General features: G+C 38.8%; 1 protein-coding gene across 1 annotated transcript in view; it reads left to right on the forward strand.

Annotated features, from left to right (window-relative positions):
• The first annotated feature begins 3,616 nt into the window (after positions 1-3,616).
• The window catches only part of NOL6 (nucleolar protein 6), a 49,276-nt gene continuing 35,737 nt past the window's right edge, over positions 3,617-17,155 (forward strand). Inside the window, exons 1-5 of the mRNA XM_008955496.4 lie at positions 3,617-4,156; positions 5,439-5,645; positions 6,345-6,411; positions 10,401-10,454; positions 11,148-11,164. The gene's annotated coding sequence lies outside the window, so the exon portion shown is untranslated. The remainder of the gene's footprint in view (positions 4,157-5,438; positions 5,646-6,344; positions 6,412-10,400; positions 10,455-11,147; positions 11,165-17,155) is intronic.

The following is a 17,155-nucleotide window of genomic DNA, read 5'->3' on the forward strand; positions in this document are numbered from 1 at the left end:
TTGCCACAGGTGAAATGCTCATTGCAGTGATGTGAAAAGGTGAGGTCACAGGACACAAACCCATATCTGAGACCTGGATGCTTCCCTCCACGCTCACCCACTGGCTGTCCTGAGCATCACCCTGCACCTGTTGTCCCAGCAACAAGGGAAAAATAAGGTGAGTATTTTCTATTTCAGTCTAGAAGGCATAGCCTGCAAGGGAAGGAAGTGTGCTGGGAGATGGAGCAGGGCTTTTGTCTGGAAAACAGGATTCTGGTCTAGAAACTAAGTCAGTGCCAATGCAATGCAGGGAAGGGGAAATCATCACTGGGTCATGGGCTGCACTCGTGGAGAAGGAATGGAGGTCAAGACCATAAACCAGCCCCTAACTGCTTCTCATTTAATGTAATCCTCACTGTTCATCATTGTTGGTTTGAATAAAGTCATGAAATCTTTTTTTTTTTTTTTTTTGAGACAGGTCTATTGCTCAGGCTGGAGTGAAGTGGTGCAATTGTGGCTCACTGCAGCCTTGAATACCTCAGCTCAAACGATCCTCCCACCTCAGCCTCCTGAGTAGCTGGGACCACAGGCATGTGCCACCACACTCAGCACACTTAAAAAATATTTTGTAGAGACAGGTTCTCCCTATGTTGCTCAGGCTGGTCTCCTGGCCTCAAGCAATCCTCTTGCTTCAGCCTCCCAAAGTGTTGGGATTATAGGCATGAGCCATTCACACCCAGCCTATTTTTAAGTTCTCTAATATAATTTGGAAATTAATTTGCCAGCTGCCCTGTCTTATCTGCATGAACATTTCCAAGATTTATAGAGGTGTTTCTATGACACCTCCATGCCTGTGATCATGTATAAGATGTAGCTGATTGAATTACCTTATTCTGTTCAGAAATAGTAAATATAGTGTTTTCACCAATTCTGTGCACAGAATATACCAAATGGAGACCATAAGTGTGTCATGACAGAAAAAATCTATTGTCTCTTTATTATGGTGAGACTCCTTTCCCTCATGAAATCAGCAAAGAAAAGTAACTGAATTTAGCTTTTTGTGTTAGAAAAAAACATTATGCTCTTCAGCAGTTTTCAGAATTGCATTATTTTTGATCTTTCCTCTTGTTTAAGAATGTTTTCATGTCATCCCCAGGCTCAGTGCTCATGTTGGTACTATTTTGGGTCAATGTATAATCATTACCTCCAGTTTTTCTTGTGCATAATGGACTTGAGTTTTAATATAGTGAACCATCCTGACATTGAAATACTGTATTTGATATTTTCATATTCACAAGTCCTCATTTTCTTTCTACACTCATGGTAATTTAGTTTCTCCTCTGCAGTGTTTTCCCTCCTACTTGTTTTCCTGCTCCCTTGCTTAGCACATGGTCATTCCATTATGCCCTCCTTCTTGGTTAAGATGGAAAAGAACCTCCTCTTTTAATTCCATTTGTGCATTTAAGAAATTCCATTTGGTTGTATACAATTATTCTTCTAAGATTATGCTAAGATCAGCCCATCTATATTTTACTTGGATCTCTGATCACTATAGATGATATTTGCCTATAAAGCAAGCATTGGTGTTTTCAATCACAATCAAAAAGAAAAAACTCAAAACGATTCTTTTAAAAACTCACAAGAGATACAAAAATATTTTTTAAATACATGGATTGTCTTAAAAATTATTTCTCTCTGTTGCTATGACAGCATAGTGGTCAAGTCCATTGTCAGCTTCTGACACTGCCTCTTACAAGAAGGTGACTTTGGAAATGTCATTCAGCCTTCCTGTGCCCGAAATCACCTCACCTGTCAAATGGGAACAATAAAGCACTTCAAAGAATTATTGTAAAAGTTCTATGTAAAACACTGTTATAGCACTCTTATGCTAGGAATATATATCTATACACACATATATTTTTATAGCGAAACTCTCAGGAAGAGGAAAATGAAGTTTAATAGGAAATTAATGGCTTGAAAACAATGGTACATGGAAAAGAGTGGCTTTCAGTTGCCATAGTACAACAGGCCTCTTGTTTTCACGCCAGATCCTCTCACTCTGAATAGGATGATCAGTCATTGAAAAAAGACAAATGGCCTCCAGGGATGTGGCAATAGGAATGATCTTCTTATCTCAGACCACAGTAGGATTCCTGGTCAATTGCTTTCTTCTTCACCATTATAGTTATTTATTTCACCAGATGCACATTAAGGTCCACAGATCTGATTCTGCAGCACCTGACTGTAGCCAACTCCTTGGTCATTCTCTCTAAAAAATGCTCCATATCCTTGCCAATGCTTGGTATTGGAAATCCTTTTAATTTAAGTCATTCTGGTGATAGTTTTGTTATCTCATTATAATTTCAATGTCCACGATACAGCTATTTTTTTTTTTTTTGAGACAGAGTCTGACTCTGTTGCCCAGGCTGGAGTGCAGTGGTGCCATCTCGCTCACTGCAACCTCTGCCTCCCAGGTTCAAGTGTTTCCTGTGCCTTGGCCTCCTTAGTAGCTGGGATTATAGATGTGCACCACCAAGCCCAGGTAATTTTTGTATTTTTAGTAGAGATGGGGTTTTGTCATGTTGCCCAGGCTGGTCTCCAACTCCTGGCCTCAAGGGATCCACCCGCCTCGACCTCCCAAAGTGTTGAGATTACAGGCATGAGCCACTGTGCTCAGCCATGACATAGCTATTAATATAGAACTTTTCATGTGGGCCTATAGGTCAATCAAGGAATTTTCCCTTTCAGAGGCTATTCATATTTATATGCATATTGGTGCATGGCAGGGGTTGGTGTATACACCTTGGTGTATGGCTGAGCCATAAATGGAGCATACCTGAGAATAACCCTATTCTAAGTGTGTTTGGAGTCCCAGGCTAAGGAATCCAGGAGTAGCCAACACTGAGATTCACTACTTATCTATGAAGGACAGCCATACCCCTGCCCCATCCCTTGGAACACAGCCTGTACAGGTGATCAAGGCCCTTTATTTTGGGTTAAATGGAGACTGCTAGAAGGAGGGTTCTAAGTGAAAATGCGATATGCTATATGGACTACATGCTTTTTTTTTTTTATACAAACGGTAGCGTTTCTCCAGGCCAGCCCACCACCACTGGACCACCCCTGTATGTAACTCCTGAATAAACGTTATGTTTCCTTCACTGGTTCTGCCTCTCCTATAGTGTCATCCCAATCGGAATCAATGGGGATCCGGAAGGACAACCGGCCATTTAGATAACATTTGAAAATTAACCAATGTAATTGGTCACATTGTAACATTATTATTAAAATATTATTTTAAAATTATTATTATATAACAGTAACATATTATTATTAAAAATACATATGAACATTTCAATAAAGGCAGAAAAAGCACTTGATATTGAATGCTTTCCTCTTGATTTTACAACCAAGACAAGGAAGTCCATTATCACTATTTCTATTCAATAGTGGACATACTAGCCAGCAACAAAACTAAAAGGTACAAAGATTACAGGAAAGTTAAACCATTTCTATTCACAGACTGCAAGATTGTAATCACATAAATTCCAAAAAACTCTACAGACTCTACAGTCCCACGGCAGCCCCTTCCTCCGCGCCGCGGCGACGCCTCCGGCCCACGTCACGCTCGCGCCATTGTTTCCCAGCCGCTGCTCGCTGGGACCCCGCCAGCCCTCGAGCGCGGCCATTTGCCGCGTTCTGCCCTCTCCCCGCTTTCCTCACGCTGGTGGTGGCCCTTTCCTCAGTCCTGCTGATGTCCTCCAGCTGATTCCAGGCTGTTCCCGGCCACCCCTGAGGCCGTCCTTTCGCTTCTTATAAAAGCCTCCCCGCCTCCTGAGCTCCCTCGGTCGCCTCCCGAGAAGCCAACGGGCCTCTCTGGTGGAGCGCTAGGTTGACAGCGTTTTAGCAGGACCGCGAGAAACCGGGGAGATCCTCTTACGAGGAAAAACTCCAAGATTACATCCCTGTTATCTTTCCTCCAAATAGTTTCTGATCATAAGTTATTTGTTTAAAAATGATGTTTTAATTAGAATTTGATGGCTTTTAAAAAACTTTTACTGACACTCAACATGTTTGTTTTTGTAGGAGCTGACTAAGGCTTTGGAACAGAAACCAGATGATGCACAATATTATCGTCAAAGAGCTTATTGTCACATTCTTCTTGGGAATTACTGTGGTAATTTTTCTTATAAAGTATATTGCCCCTTTTTAATAAGTTACTTATACATTTTACTCATGACCAATTAATCAAATAAAATAAAGGTTGTCTTTAAGGATTTTTGAGTTGGTCTTTCATACAAGGTAAAGTAGCTCAAGTGTGACAGACATGTTGAGCAACACCTATTTAAATTTTATGGATGTCTCTTTTTTCGTTCAGTGGGTGGATAATGTATATAGGTTTCATTCATAGTTATTGAGTAGGCTGATAAAGAATAGTATCACATTTACTGTTTAACAGAGTATTCAAATGACATGCTCTTCTTTGTATTTTTTTATAAAAAAGAATGTGGTATGGTGGCTCACGCCTGTAATCCCAGCACTTTGGGAGGCCAAAGCGGGAGGATCACATGAGCCCAAGAGTTCGAGTCTAGCCTGGACAACATAGCAAGACCCCATCTATATTAAAAAAATAATGTGTTCCTGTACTGTGTAACTTTAAAAATTATTCTGATGAAGAATCTGGATAGGGAAAAACTGAATATCTTTTTTTTTTAGATGGAGTTTTGCTCTTATTGCCTAGGCTAGAGTGCAGTGGCACAATCTCATCTCACTGCAGCCTCTGCCTCCTAGGTTCAAGTGATTCTCCTGCTTCAGCCTCCCAGGTAGCTGGGACTACAGGTGTATGCCACTATGCCTGGCTAATTTTGTATTTTTAGCAGAGAGGGGGTTTCACCATGTTGGCCAGGCTGGTCTCAAACTCCTGACCACAGGTGATCTGCCCACCTCAGCCTCTCAGAGTGCTGGGATTACAGGCGGGAGCCACTGCACCCCGCCAAATTACATAAGTGATGCTAATGAGAAAAGGAGATGAATTTTGTCACACAGCTTTATTCACTGACCGAAGAGCTTTAAGAAGGAAGCTAAATGTTAAGCCAAAAGGAAGGTACAAGAGTAATATTTATTTGAATTCTGTGTTGGATTAGCTTTTCCTAATTTAAAACCATTTGGCGTTTCTATTAACTCGAAAACTTGGAAATCTAAAACTGATCAGTATTCTGTGTGTGTTTGCTAGAATCTGTAAATAACTGACAAAAAAACATCTTTTTCTTTTTCTTTTTTTTTTTTTTTTGAGACGGAGTCTCGCTCTGTTGCCCGGGCTGGAGTACAGTGGCGCAGTCTTGGCTCACTGCAACCTCTGCCTCCCAGGTTCAAGCGATTCTCCTGCCTCAGCCTCCTGAGTAGCTAGGACTACAGGCGCGTGCCACCACATCCGGCTAATTTTTAATTTTTTTTCATAGAGACGGGGTTTCACTGTGTTAGCCAGGCTGGTCTCGATTTCTTGACCTCGTGATCCACCTGCCTCGGCCTCCCAAAGTGCTGGGATTACACGCGTGAGCCGCCATGCCCGGCCAGAAACCCATCTTTTTCTACATAGTTGCTGTTGCTGATGCAAAGAAGTCTCGCGAATTCAATCCAAATAATTCCACTGCTGTGCTGAGAAAAGGGTATGCAATAGCTACTCTTTTTGTTGAGCTTGGACTGTAAATAGGAGATGTGTAATTTGTTGAATGAGTTCAGTGTAAGCTTTATAAGTAGTAAAATTCTGTATTTATAGCAGAGATATGATTCAATTTTAAATATAAAGTTATAGTTCTATTATTTTGTTAACCGTAGTATGTGATGGAGATCTATACTTAATATATTTAAAAATAGCGATGATTGAAATAACTGCAAGGTATAGATGAAACTGATGGATTTCACATTCTTTTTTTATTTAAAATTTGGAATTTACCATATTTAACTGACTAGAGGACATCCTGTTCTTCAACCAAGCTGAATAGGCTACGCTTAATGGTGTGAAAGCTCTGTATCTCTGTGCTTTATATCCCACCTTGTTTCTGTTGATAAGTGTAACTTTATTCTCTCAGTAAGAAACTGCTTTAATTCCTTTGTATGTATTTTGGAATAAGCAAGTATGTACAATTAAAGTGAAATTCCTTCTGAAGTAAGTTCTAAAATTGAATTTTACTGGAAATTGTACTAGATGTTAACAGTATTTTAGAAAGTCTCTTGGCTTACTAACATATACTTAAAATAAATTTTTTCTTTCAACAATAGAAAATACTAAGATGTTTTCATTTAGAAAGAAGGCTATTTTCCAGATCTTGTATGTGTGTTAATTTGTTTTAAATATGTTCATGCAGGATATGTGAATACCATTAAAAAAACTATGCTGCTGCTCTAGAAACTTTTATAGGAGGACAAAAATTAGTAAGTATTAAATTATGGTTTTATAAACTTACCCATTTCTGTCTTAAATACCAAAGCTGAATTTTGTTAATGTTAATCTCAAGTTAATTACAGAAACCCAATACCTGTTTTTCTCACTGTAATTACATTTCATATTGATCGCAGATATGAGATCACTTAAAATTGGTTAAATTAGCCTTTTAGCATTTAAACCACAGATAAACTTACCATTAGAAGTAAAAAACTATATGGAAACACTTAACATGCTCTCTCTACTTAGTCTGGCTTTGTTTTTTTCTTTTCTTTATTTTATTTTATTTTATTTTTTTTTTTGAGACAGAGTCTCGCACTGTCACCCAGGCTGGAGTGCAGTGGCGTGATCTTGGCTCACTGCAACCTCCGCCTCCTGGGTTCAAGTGATTCTCCTGCCTCAGCCTCCCGAGTGGCTGGGACTACAGGCGTGTGCCACCATGCCCAGCTAATTTTTCACAATGTTGGCCAGGATGGTCTCGATCTCTTGACCTCGTGATCCACCCGCCTCGGCCTCCCAAAGTGCTGGAATTACAGGTGTGAGCCACCGGCACCTGGCCTGGCTTTGTTTTTTCTAATGGAGAAATGAAAGTTTAATTTGCTTTCTTGATCAGAAGTCTGTTCATTTTAAGTTATTAAGAATGCTGAGATGGGAAATCTTAACAATAAGGTTTTTATGGAGAAGTGAAGTGTACATTTGGATAAATTATGAGAGAGTACAGAAGAAACCCAGAGTTTTGAGAGTATTGTTAATTTTTAATGTTATATTTTTGAGGGGAATATATGAAAATTATCACAGCATTGTGGATATTTAGACATATATAGGAATTGTGAGAGCAAGAATTTTAAAATCGGAAAAATACTAAGAGGTTGTGAGTAATCCCAGAAAATTGTAGACTACATAATCCTACTTGTACTATTATTTTATCTTTATGTTATGATAGAGTTTTATCACAATTCTGTAAAGCAGTGGTTCTTAACTGGAAACAATTGTTTCCCAGGAAACTTTAGGCAATGTTTGAAGAGATTTTTGATTATCATGATTGGTGGATGGGGGATGAGCTACTGACATCTAATGAGTATAAACCAGGGGGTGCTACGAAACAGCCCATAATGGCCAGGACAGTCCTGCCCAACAGAGAAGTATCTGGTTCAAAACATCAGTAGTGCTGAGTTAAGAAACTCTGCTCTTACGTATTATATGTTAAATTCTAACTCTGTACTGCTTTGAATGTTTGCTTTTCTGCTGTATACCTACTCAAAAAAGGGATTTTAGGCCTGATTACACAAATGGAAGCTACAAATTAGGAAAGGAAAGGTCTGGGTGACAGGGCTTATTGTCAAATTTGCTTATCCCAGTTTCAGTTTTGGTATGTGAATAATAGGGTTATTCAGTCAGGAAGACAGCATATCTACACTCCTAGCAAATTCCAGAGTCAAGTTATCTAGTGCCTTGATACATACTTGAAACCCCTGAAAAAACATGAGTCGTACCATCCTCTACATTTTCTTTTTTTTGAGACAAGGTCTCACTCTGTTGCCCAGGCTGGAATGCAGTGATGTGATCTTGGGTCACTGCAACCTCCGCCTCCTGAGCTCAAGTGATTCACCCACCCCAGCCCCCCAAGTCACTGGGGATATAGGCACGTGCCACCACATCTGACGAAATTGTGCTTTTTTTTTTCGCAGAGACAGGGTTTCGCCCTGTTACAAAGGCTGGTCTTGAACTCCTGGGCTAAAGTGATCCACCTGCCTCAGCCTCCCAAAGTGTTGGGGTTACAGGCGTGAGCCTTCATGCCTGACCTCATCCTCTGCATTTCTAGGCCTTATTACTTTTAAGAGCAATAGAAAAGTTTCCTGCCTAAATTCTTTTCTTTTTTTTTCTTCTTTTTGGACCTGGGGGCACAGAGCCTTACTCTTTCACCCAGACTTGAGTGCAGTGGCACCATCATAGTTCACTGCAGCCTTGAATTCCTGAGCTCAAGCTGTCCTTCTGCCTCTGCCTCCTGAGTAGCTGGGAATACAGGCACGTGCCATCACACTAAGCTAATTAAACATTTTTGTGTAGAGATGAGGTCTTGCTACATTGCCCAGACTGGTCTCTGAACTCCTGGCCTCAAGTGATCCTACTGCCTTGGCCTCCCAAAGCTCTGGCATTACAGACATGAGCCACTGCACTTGTCCCCTAAATTCTTTTCTTGAGTTTTCTTTCTTTCTTTCCCTTCTTTCATTTTCTTTCCTTCCTTTCCTTCCTTCCTTTCTTTTTTTTTTTTTTTATTTTGAGACAGAGTCTCGCCCTGTCTCCCAGCCTGGAGTGCAGTGGTGCATTCTCGGCTCACTGCAACCTCTGCCTCCTGGGTTCAAGTGATTCTCCTGCCTCAGCCTCCAGAGAAGCTGGGATTACAGGTGCGTGCCACCACAACCAGTTAATTTTTTTGTCTTTAGTAGAGATGGGGGTTTCACCATGTTGGCCAGGCTGGTCTCAAACTCCTGACTTCGTGATCCACCCGCCTCAGCCTCCCAAAGTGCCGGGATTACAGATGTGAGCCCCTGCGCCCGGCCGAATAATATCTTTTTTTTTTTTTTTTTTTTTTTTTTTTTTTTTTGAGACGGAGTCTCGCTCTGTCGCCCAGGCCAGACTGCGGACTGCAGTGGCGCAATCTCGGCTCACTGCAAGCTCCGCTTCCCGGGTTCACGCCATTCTCCTGCCTCAGCCTCCCGAGTAGCTGGGACTACAGGCGCCCGCCACCGCGCCCGGCTAATTTTTTTTATATTTTTAGTAGAGACGGGGTTTCACCTTGCGAATAATATCTTAATATCATGCCACTGACATTTATTCTCTAATTACTTCAGAGGTGGCCTTCAGAAGAAGGCCTCTTTGGTAAAATTGCTATCGAGGATATTTCACTAAAAAACAAATTTATCTTTAAATTCAAATCCAGGAAAAATTTAAGTTAAACTTTTAGGCTTCTATTTTTATCAGACAGGGTAAAAAATTTATAACTCAGAATATTACCTTTTCCCCTCTTTGTGTGATAGACTGCTTGGTTTTAGTTACTGATTATTTAAAATAATAAGTTATTCAAACCCTCTTCCCTAGAATATAGTGTGTGTGAGAGAGTATATTTAAAATTTTTATTAAGGTCCATGTAGTTGTATTTCTTTTATAAATTAGTAAATTAGAAAATTTTGTTTTAAGAGATTTTTAGTTTAAAATTTCCAGATTACTCTTGGCTGGAGTTAACTTGAATTAGTAGGCTTTTATTTAGAGTACTTTCAAGGTTTTTAACGTATTTCACTATGCACTGTGTATAAATGTAATCATTGTTCTGTGTCTCCAGAAATGAATAATTTGTTTATGCATACATTTACACTATTATCTGTAAGTATATAATTTATCACCTGTAGCCTTTTGACCCCCATGTAACTTGGATATATGAGAAAACTTCACAGAATTTAAAGATACTTCTTGGTGTTGGTAGGAAAGGGATGGGAACAGATAAAGCCACTGAGAGAATAGTGGACTGAATAGGTAGCCGCATTGAAGAGCGAGTTGGGACTGGGAAAGGCTTATGGACCTCAACTCAGCTCCCAGTTACCAAGCCTCCTCCCCACCCTAACTAATGGCATTTTGGGAGTCTGATTTAGATCTGACTTTGTTGTGTGGGTGAGGAAGCTTCTCTAAGGGCAGAGAGATTGAGGGAAATGTACATTATTTATACCTATGAAATTAGTGAGGTTGACTGTAGTTAAAATTAATTTTAAAAAATCAAAATGTTTCAGGATGAAGAACTAAATGTTAAACTATTGGTATGTTTATAGCTATAACAGAGTTTGCCATAAGTTCTGTTAAGACAGGTTTTATTCACTGCTGACTCCCCGGTGCCTAGAACAGTGCCTGGGATGCAGTAGGTATTTAATAAGTATTTGCTGATTAATAGGTTATGCAGATGAGTGATGTGATAGGTTTTTCTTTCTAGGTGCAGATGCTAATTTCAGTGACTGGATTAAAAGGTGTCAAGAAGCTCAGAATGGTATGTAGATCTCCCATGGTATTTCAATTTAAAAAGAAGCAAACATTTGAAATTTTTTGGTTTAAACAAATTTGTTTTTACCTTTATAATTTATTTTAAATAGTACATGTTTCCTTAAATGTAGACTTCCAAAAATATACTGTTTTTTGCCTAGCTTCCTAGGTTGAAAAGGAGATTTGGGTGGATTGCTGGTATGGCATATCAGTAAGAAACTATGAAGGAGTCTAGGCTGGGCACGGTGGCTCACGCCTGTAATCCCAGCATTTTGGGAGGCTGAGGCGGGCGGATCACGAGGTCAGGAGATTGAGACCATCCTGGGCAACATGGTGAAACCCCGTCTCTGCTAAGAAAATACAAAAATTAGCCGGGCGTGGTGGTGCGTGCCTGTAGCCCCAGGTACTCGGGAGGCTAAGGCAGGAGAATCGCTTGAACCCGGGAGGCGGAGGTTGCAGTGAGCTGAGATCACGCCACTGCACTCCAGCCCGGGCGACAGAACGAGACTGTCTCAAAAAAAGAAATTACTAAGGAGTCTAAAATGAATTCAGGAGGCAAAATGAACCCACTTTTCTTTAGTTGAAAGATATGGAGAATTGGCTTGCTTAATCAGTATGTTCGTGCAATAAAAATCATATAAATACCTTTGCCTTTAAATGTGCTGTTAACTGAAAATGCTTCCTTTTTATGTTTTAATAGGCTCAGAATCTGAGGTGGTAAGTCCAGAGTTTTCATTCTTCATGTTTTTATTTACTTAGGTTAAATTTCAAGTACCAAGTATATTTGAGACAGGACACAGGATGAGCTCTTTGTCAGTTAAATATTAAGCAATTCCATTTAAGTACTGGTTCCTCTAGGAACTGAAATAAAACCATTTTTTCATAAATATGGAAGTTTCTAGTCATGAAATTTATTAGGCTATTTTAATGAATTTATTGTGTGGTTAAAATCGATTTGGTATGTTTTAGTATGGTCAAAATGATTATTTATCTGTTCCTTACTAAAACCTTATTACATTTATTTAGGTCCAACAGTTTGAATCACTTGTAGGGCTTTTTATGATAGGCTAAGACAAAAGTTAAGGAAAATTGGAAATGTTTATCTTTAATTCAGTATAATGTTTATTGTTTTGGGCATGAAGACCTTCAAGTCTTTTCAGTTATTAAAAATTATGGTGGAATTGAATAAAAGTAACTTTTAGTTTTTTTTTTTTAAAGACAGGGTCTTGCTCTGTTACACAGGCTGGAGTGCAGTGGTGCCATCATAGCTCACTGCAGCCTCAAACTCCTGGGCTCAAGCAGTCTTCCTACCTCAGCCTCCCAAGTAGCTGGGACTACAGGTGCATGTCACCCCACCAAGCCCGCTAATATATTCTATTTCTTTAAAAAGCTTTTTAGGCTGGGTGCAGATTCTTATGCCTGTAATCCCAGCACTTTGGGAGGCTGAGGCAGGCGGATCAGTTGAGGTCAGGAGTTCAAGACCAGCCTGGCCAACATAGTGAAACCCTGTCTCTACTAAAAATACAAAAATGAGCCAGATGTGGTGGTAGGCACCTGTAATCCCAGCTACTCAGGAAGCTGAGGCGGGAGAACCCCTGGAGCCCAGGAGGTAGAGGTTGCAGTGACCCAAAATCATGCCACTGTACTGCAGTCTGGGTGACAGAGCGAGACTCCGTCTTAAAAAAAAAAAAAAAGAAAAAAGGACAAACTACCATAAAGATGAATCTGCTTTTTTGTTTTGTTTTGTTTTGTTTTTTAATTACGCTAAATATTATGTTACTTCATTATGAGGGAACAATGAAAAATTACAGTTTAAGTAACTAAGTTTTAGATTCCTTTATATTTTCAAAAAGAAATAAAGCTATACAATAGAATTAATATTCAAAGAATATTTAACTATCACTCAAAATATGTAGATAATAGCCAGGCATGGTGGCTCACACCTGTAATACCACCACTTTTGGAGGCTGAGTTGGGCAGATCACCTGAGGTCAGGAGTTATACACCAGCCTGGCCAACATAGTTTATGAATACATTTCATATCCCTCATTCCTATGTAAGTCTCTGAGGTTAAGAAGCATGTCTTTTTTTTTTTTGAGACAGAGTCTCACTCTGTTGCCCAGGCTGGAGTGCAGTGGCACGATCATGGCTCACTGCAAGCTCCGCCTCCTGGGTTCATGCCATTCTCCTGCCTCAGCCTCCCAAATAGCTGGGGCCACAGGCACCTGCCACCATGCCCGGCTAATTTTTTGTATTTTTAGTAGAGACAGGGTTTCACCGTGTTAGCCAGGATGGTCTCGATCTCCTGACCTCGTGATCCGCCCGCCTTGGCCTCCCAAAGTGCTGGGATTACAGGCATGCGCCACTGAACCCGGCCAGAAGCATGTCTTATTTGTATGTTTGTATGTGCCCCAGTTAGGGTTCACAGATAAAGTACAGCATGCTCAATTAAGTTTGTATTTTTGATAAACAATGAATTATTTATTTAGGTTTTTTTTTTTTTTGAGACAGAGTCTCACTCTGTCGCCCAGGCTGGAGTGCAGTGGCCCAATCTTGGCTCACTGCAACCTCTGCCTCTCTGGTTCAAGCGATTCTCCTTTCTCAGCCTCCTGAGTAGCTGGGATTACAGGCATGTGCCACCACACGTGGCTAATTTTTGTATTTTTAGTAAAGATGGGGGTTTCGCTATATTGGCCAGGATTCGAACTCCTGACCTCAAGTGATTCACCCGCCTCAGCCTCCCATATGTTGGGATTATGGGCGTGAGCCACTGCACCTGGCCTATTTTTTTATTATATAAGTGTGTTCTGTGTTGCATTTTTGTTTGCTAAACTTGGCAGCCCTTGCCATGTGTATTGCGCAGTGGGTGCTTAGTTCAGTGAATCAATCAAAATTGGGTTCTAGTTTTAGTCCTGTGACACTGGCCGAGTATTTTTATTCTTAGTTTTGAAGGTGGAAAAAAATCTGAAGTTAATGGACTCTAAATCTTTCCCCAAGCTTACCTAGTTAACTAATTGCTCAGCCTGGCCCAGGACACATACATACACTTGACTCCCAACCAAACTAGTACGCCTTTGCTTAGTTTTTTCCTAAGTTTTGAATTGAAGAACTTAGATTCTAAGGATTTGTTCTAAAGGATGATTATTTTTCTTGTCCTGTCCCTGGAATCTCCATATTTTATACATACATATATATATATGTATAATATATATACACACATATATAATATATATTATATATTAATAACATGTAATATATATATACACACACACACACAAACAATCTTGTTAGATTACTAACTCTAAAAACTATTTGGGGGAAAACAAATTGAAAGAAGTTTTCTTAATTATGTCTTAAGGGAAATAAATGATAAAAATCTTTCAATTTCCTTTTTTGTACAGTAGAGGGAGACAGTATTAGAATACTGAAAATAAAATCTGTGGGTTACTGAGGCTTACTTTGTGGACACTAAGAGAGAACAGTACTAAAATAATTTGCTCTCCATGTATTCAGATATCTTGATTGTATTTCACTGTTCGGATATCTTGGACCTTTGTGCCTTAAGAAAAGATGCATTTTGCTGGGGAGAATCTGCTTAGTATTAGAGCTTCTGTAAAATTTGCAGCTTAAAAGGGTGATTTCTGTGCTTTTGAGAATTCTCTTTTCTTTCCCACCTTCAAGGTTGAATGAATGTTGCATGTCCATGTGTAGTCAGTGGTTAAATGTTATTAATTTGAGTGATAAATAATTTGCCATGAAAGTAGGAAGAGAAAGAGGTAAAACCCTGAAATTAATGAAATAGCATTTCTTAACTGTTTTACAATATAATATCTAATATGTTTTTTCCAAGCCAAGATTCATATTTTTTCAGTATCTCTGATAGTTATTTCTACCTTTTGCTGAATATAACTTTCATGTTAGCCTATTAATTTTTTAGAAATTAAGAAACTATAATTTTGTATTTCTTCTTGTTAATTTAATGACACTCTTCTCTGGTCACAGTCTCAGAATTCTGACTTTAGTGTCACCTATATTGTGAAATATTCATTTTAAAAATTAGGTTTTTTTTTTGAGGCAGAGTCTCACTCCGTTGCCCAGGTGGAGTGCATTGGCATGATCTCGACTCACTGCAACCTCCGCCTGCTGGGTTCAAGCAATTCTCTTGCCTTAGCCTCCTGAGTGGCTGGCACTACTACAGGCGCACACCACCATGCCCAGCTAAGTTTTTGTATTTTTAGTAGAGACGGGCAGGCTGGTCTCGAACTCCTGACCTCATGATCTGCCCGCCTCAGCCTCCCAAAGTGCTGGAATTATAGGCATGAGCCACCGCGCCTGACATTAATTTTTATTCCTTTTAAGAATTAGAATTCTCAGTCTTTTGGGGTGAATTTGCCCTTGTGGAAATGTTGTTTTCTTCCTATTTTTAGTCAGAATAATTTTTCTGTATTAAACAATACAAAATGTGAAAGCCTGGAATTGTGGGAATTAAAAATGTATGTCTTAGAAACAAAATAGCCTCCTTTTCTCTCACTAAAATTTGAGAAGTTTTAAAGTAATCCCTTTTTTTAATGTTCAGAGAAGAATATTTGTATGTTAAAGAATCCTGGTGATAATGTAATGGAATGGGGTATCTGGGCATGAGGCTCCTGCTTATCTGAATACATATATATGGGAATTTTAAAAATTGTTGCTTTAACATCTTGCTTCATACAGTGGTGGTGATAATAGTGAGAATTGTTTAATTTTTTTTTAACTGAGTTAGTTAAAAAAAATCCACAAATTGTAGATCTTGGAATGTATTCTTGTTACTTTTCATATATTTTGTAACATATATTTATATATTTTTAAAGAAGACTTTTACTCTATATAATTTTTAAACAGCTATACATTGTCAATATTTTTATCATGTCCTTACATATTCAACAGCAAAGTATTTCGTCATATGCATGTACTGTACCTTATTTAGCCAGCTCCATTTTGTTTGTCCTGTGGATAATTATAATAGCTGTTTTGACTGTTTTACCACATGCCAGGCACTGTACTGTGTATTATCTCATGTAATTCTCATAGTTACTGCATGGTGTAGGTATTTTTATCCCCAGTTTACAGGTAGAGAAACTGAACTCAGAGATGTTAAATAATTTGTCCAGGTTTTTCGGATTATACTGATGAAGCTACTGATAACATTCTGTTGTCAGTTATTTGCCAGAAAGAGTTCTTTATTTTTCTTATACATAATATCATTTATTCTTGAGAACCCTAAATGAGTTATTCTTGGGAACCTAAATGAGTTAGGGCCTACTAAGTCATTTGCAATACAATGCAATAGGAGAAACTGAGGCTCGCTGAGATTAAGTTGCTTGCTTATGGTTATACATCCAACAAATGGCATCTATTTCTGACTCTTTCTGTTTACACAACTGATTGTTTTTGTCCCAACCCCTGCTTATTTCTGAGGAAATAAGTAAAAATTCTAGCTGAAAAAGACATTTCCAGCAAATTTTTTCATATTTTGACTCCCTCCTCTCTGAAATACGGATAACAGTCTTTTTTTAATAGGGTGATTTTATTAAGTGAGATAATGCATGTGAAGCATGTAGCACACAGGGTATATAATAGTCAATAAATGTTACTAGTACTATTTCTATTATTTTATTTTGGTTATTTAGATTTTTATTCGGGCTGTAAAAGCAGTAAATGCGTATTATACCATATCATAGAAAATCTGGAAAAGATAAAGGAGCTTAGGAAGTAATCACTCAGACTCACCACTGATGACATTTTAACATGTTTCCCTTGGGATAACTCATTATTTCCTGATACATAGGTCGATCACTACACATGACACATACTGGAATCTTTTTACTTATGGGAATGTCTCTTCTGATTAATTACTTTAAGAAGAACAGAGGCTGTGTCCTCATGTACCAGCACTGTTTCTAGCTCAGAGTAGGTACTCAGCAAATATTTGAAATGAGCTGTTAGAAGCTTGAGAGAAGACCTTTCAGGTCTTCTCCATTCATTGCCACTTTTTGCATTTAAAAAATGATTATAAAAAGATTTTAGTTTAAAGACAAAGAAGGTAGATGTACTAGTTTGAGCTCAGGAAGACTGAGCTATTATCAGACAAAGGAATTTGATGTAACAATGAAATGTGCGAAGAGCTCAGTAAGAGTATGTTGGGAAGGTTGCATTCTGTAGATCGGGGGAGCAATTATTTAATGAGTACAGTCTTGAAGTATATGGTTCTCAAAAGTTTGCCAATAAATTGCCCCAGCTCTTTAGTCTGTGGGAAAGATCTCTTCATGTTAGTCTATAGTGGCAAGTGGAATCTTACTTACCACTTAAGATGGTGGTGTCTGGATATCATGATTGCTTAACTGTAATGACATCTCTTTAATTTTGAAGTTTCTTTCATTGGAAAAAATTAAACTCTGTGCTATGCAGAGGAGACTTTAGAGGTGGATGGATGGTAATACATATAATGTTGAGAACTAATGATCCAGCACAGTAAGGATTCTTACTGATAACCCATGAATACTCTTTTGGGATATTAACACCTTGAGAGCCTTCCTGGTACATGTGAGAGCAACATTCAAGCAAACTACCAAAGTTTTAAGTTAACTTTTAAAGTATTTTTGACTTAAATGAAAATAGAATGGTTTCTTAATGGGTGCAATAAAAACCTCTGAAATTGGACTAGTGCTA

Source organism: Pan paniscus, chromosome 11 (genome assembly GCF_029289425.2).
Source record: "Pan paniscus chromosome 11, NHGRI_mPanPan1-v2.0_pri, whole genome shotgun sequence".
Lineage (NCBI taxonomy): Eukaryota > Metazoa > Chordata > Mammalia > Primates > Hominidae > Pan > Pan paniscus.